Raw genomic sequence first — 4,239 nt, 5'->3', positions numbered from 1 at the left:
GGACACCAAGGGACATGACGCTCTCAACCTGCTCCACTACAGCCCCTTCGATGAGAATGGGGGCGTGATCGGTCCTCTTTTTCCTGTAGTCCACAATCATCTCCTTTGCATCGATCACGTTGAGGGAGAGGTTGTTGTCCTGGCACCACACGGCTAGGTCTCTGACCTCCTCCCTATAGGCTGTCTCGTCGGTGATCAGGCCTACCACTGCAGTCATGAGTGAACAGAGAGTACAGGAGGGGGTCCAGGTGCAGAGGGAGGTGTTTAGTCTCAGGGTTCTTAGCTTATTGATGAGCTTTGAGGACACTATGGTGTTGAACGCTGAGGTGTAGTCAATGAATAGCATTCTCACATAGGTGTTCCTTTTGTCCAGGTGGGACAGGGCAGTGTGAAATGCAATAGAGATTGCATCATCTGTGGATCTGTTGGGGCGGTATGCAAATTAGAGTGGGCCTCGGGTTTCTGGGATAAAGGGGTTGATGTTTCTTTTTTAAAATTTGACCTTTATTTAACCAGGTGGCCAGTTGAGAACAAGTTCTCATTTACTTCTCCGACCTGGACAAGATAAAGCAAAGCAGTGCGACAAAAACAACAACACAGAGTTACACATAAACAAACGTACAGTCAATAGCACAATAGAATGTGAGCCATGACCAGCCTTTCAAAGCACTTCAGGTCTACAGACGTGAGTCCTACGGGTCGGTAGTGTCGTGTCTTTGGCATCATTAAATTAAAGACTTGTTATTTTATCAAATCAATTCTCTGTAATTATTATTATGTGATTAAACTACTCATGTAAATGTAATTAACTAGCAAGTCGGGGCACCAAGGAAAATCTTCAGATTACAAATGTATATATACATTTTCAGATATTTTAATATCTGATCAATTAGTCTTCTAATTAATGAATTATTCTTTACCTCATATTAGTCTCATTCCAAACGTCGTAAATTGTTGGTTATCTGTCCGAACCCAGCCTTCACTATGGGTCATCCATGCATCAATTGTCTTAATCATTTATTTACTAACTAACTAAATAATCACAGAAATGCACAAACAAACAAACAAATAAACAGTAGATGGTTACAAGGAAATGATAGGGAATGTCCCCAAGTGGGCTAAACCGATATGGCAGCTTGGTTGGTTAAGGGAAGTAGGTGTGGACTGAGAAGGCCGGGAAAGACCAGAGCCACAACACAGTTGATAATTATTATAATTGAAATGCTAATCCTTTGCACATGAACGCTCAATCATTCGGGAATAATTGCAATCAATATATATATATATTTACTCTCAGTGTGTCGTCGGGATCTCTGTTGGAATCGTCCATTAAACATTTTAAAATCACATTACATAATTTCACAAATAGTTTCGTCTTTACTCATTCATTTTATATAATAATAAAAAAAATCATATTTTTATTTTATTTTTTACAATTTTACCCCCCCCTTTTCTCCCCAATTTCGTGGTATCCAATTGTTTTAGTAGCTACTATCTTGTCTCATCGCTACAACTCCCGTATGGGCTCGGGAGAGACGAAGGTCGAAAGCCATGCGTCCTCCGATACACAACCCAACCAGCACTGCTTCTTAACACAGCACGCATCCAACCCGGAAGCCAGCCGCACCAATGTGTCAGAGGAAACACTGTGCATCTGGCAACCTTGGTTAGCGCGCACTGTGCCTGACCCGCCACGGGAGCGTCTGGTGCGCGATGAGACAAGGATATCCCTACCGGCCAAACCCTCCCTAACTCGGTCGACGCTAGGCCAATTGTGCATCGCCCCACGGACCTCCCGGTCGCGGCCGGTTGCGACAGAGCCTGGGCACGAACCCAGAGTCTCTGGTGGCACTGCGCCACCCGGGAGGCCGTAACGGAGACTCTTGTATTAACAGAGTTATGGTAATGTGGCTGTATTGTTTCTCATGAGGTCACAAACATTAAACAAAATGGACCGGTCGTAGCTGGATTCTCCACCGACCGTTTACACATTCACCAAAACAGGGATATTGTTCAGTTCTGTGCGGTAAAATAAGTTATTTTGTTCTACTGTGAACCCACTCTCTATATACCGCATGGCTGGGGGGGAAGAGTCTCCTCATGGAATTTACGACCTGAGATAACAGAGCCTGGGTGTAGGGGGAAGAGAGAGGTGGTGAGAGAGAGGGGGATGGTACTCGCTATACCCAAAGAGGGCCACGTCATGACAGTAGTCATTTAGGCAGGTTAGCTTTGTGTTTTGGGGCACAGGGACTATGGTGGTTTGCTTAAAACATGTTGACATTACAGAGGGAGAGGTTGAAAAGGTTGAAAATGTCAGTGAAGACACTTGCCAGTTGGTCAGTGCATGCTTGCAGTACACGTCCTGGTGATCCATCTGGCCCTGCGGCCTTGTGAATGTTGACCTGTTTAAAGGTCTTACTCAAATCTGCTGCAGAGAGCGTGATCTTCCATAACAGCTGGTGCTCTCGTGCATGTTTCAGTGTTATTTGCCTCGAAGTGAGCATAGAAGTAGGTTAGCTCGTCTGGTAGGCTTATGTCACTGGGTAGCTCTTGTCTGTGCTTCCCTTTGTAATCTGTAATAGTTTGCAAGCCCTGCCACATCCGACGAGCGTCAGAGCTGGTGGAGTACGATATGATCTTAGTCCTGTATTGACACTTTGCCTCTTTGATGGTTCGTCGGAGGGCATAGTGGGATTTCTTATGAGCTTAGAGTCCCTCCCCTTGAAAGCGGCAGCTCTAGCCTTTAGTTCAGTGCGGATGTTGCAGGGAATCCATGGCTTCTGGTTGGGATATGTATGTATGGTCACTGTGGACGACGTCATCGATGCACTTATTGATGAAGCCATTGACTGATGTGGTGTACTCCTCAATGCCATCGGAGGAATCCCTGAACATATTCCAGTCTGTGCTAGCAAAACAGACCTGTAACTTAGTATCTGCTTCATCTGACCACTTTTAATTGATCGAGTCACTGGTGCTTCCTGCTTTAATTTTTGCTTGTAAGCAGGAATCGGGAGGATAGAATTATGGTCAGATTTCCCAAATGGAGGGCGAAGGAGAGCTTTGTATGTATGCATCTATGTGTGTGTGGACTAAACGTTTTCCCTCTGGTTGCATATTTAACATGCTGATAGAAATTTGTTAAGACTGATTTAAGTTTCCCTGCATTAAAGTTCCCGGGCTAATAGGACCGCCGCCTCTAGATGAGCGTTTTCCTGTTTGCTTATGGCGGAATACAGCTCATTTAGTACAGTCTTAGTGTGTTAGTCTGTGGCGGTATTTAGACAGCTAGGAAAAATACACAAATATATATCGTACACCAGCTATTTACAAAAATACATAGTCCGCCGCCCCTTGTCTTACCAGACGCCATTGTTCTATCCTGCCGATACAGCGTATAACCAGCCAGCTGTATGTTGATAATGTTGTCGTTCAGCCACGACTCCGTGAAGCATAAGATATTACAGTTTTGAATGTCCCATTGGTAGTTTAATCTTCCGCATAGGTCATCGATTTTATTCTCCAAAGATTGCACGTTTGCTAGTAGAATGGAAGGAAGTGGGGGTTTATTCGATCGCCTACTAATTCTCAGAAGGCAGCCCGCCCTCCGGACCCTTTTTCTCCGCCTTCTCTTCACGCAAATGACGGGGCTCTGGGCCTGTTCCCGGGAAAGCAGTGTGTCATTCACGTCAGGTTGGACTTGTTAAAGGAAAAAAAGGATTCTGATAGTGTGGTGAGTATTTGCAGTTCTGATGTCTAGAAGTTATTTTCGGTCATAAGAGATGGTAGCAGCAACATTACGTACAAAATAAGTTTAAAAAGTTACAAACAATTTAAAGAAACTAACAAAAAAACACAATTGGTTAGGGATACGTAAAACGTCAACCTTGTTCTCAGCGTTAGTACGATGAATCACGGTACGCTTCATTAGGTTTTAAAGATATTAGCGTAACAGTAATAATGAATGGAAATGGATGTTAAGTTTAATTTAGGTCCCTGAATTCCGAGGAGAACCATGGAATGTTAAATTTACCTCAGGAATGCGTTGGGCTTTTATGAAGCAATTTTCCAAATATTTGTGAAGGAATGATTAATGCAAGATTGTTGATTATAGTGGCATTTGCGGTGTTTCATTGGAATATAATAGAGGAAGTGAAACAGAAGAGTGAGCGAGTAAAGAGAGAGAGTGACGCCAACGGTAGACAGGGAAACGGGGACACTAGAATGAAGTTGTGA

Source organism: Oncorhynchus keta, unplaced genomic scaffold, assembly GCF_023373465.1.
Source record: "Oncorhynchus keta strain PuntledgeMale-10-30-2019 unplaced genomic scaffold, Oket_V2 Un_contig_29084_pilon_pilon, whole genome shotgun sequence".
In the NCBI taxonomy this organism is placed as follows: Eukaryota; Metazoa; Chordata; class Actinopteri; order Salmoniformes; family Salmonidae; genus Oncorhynchus; species Oncorhynchus keta.
Note: the sequence above shows the minus strand (reverse complement) of the source record.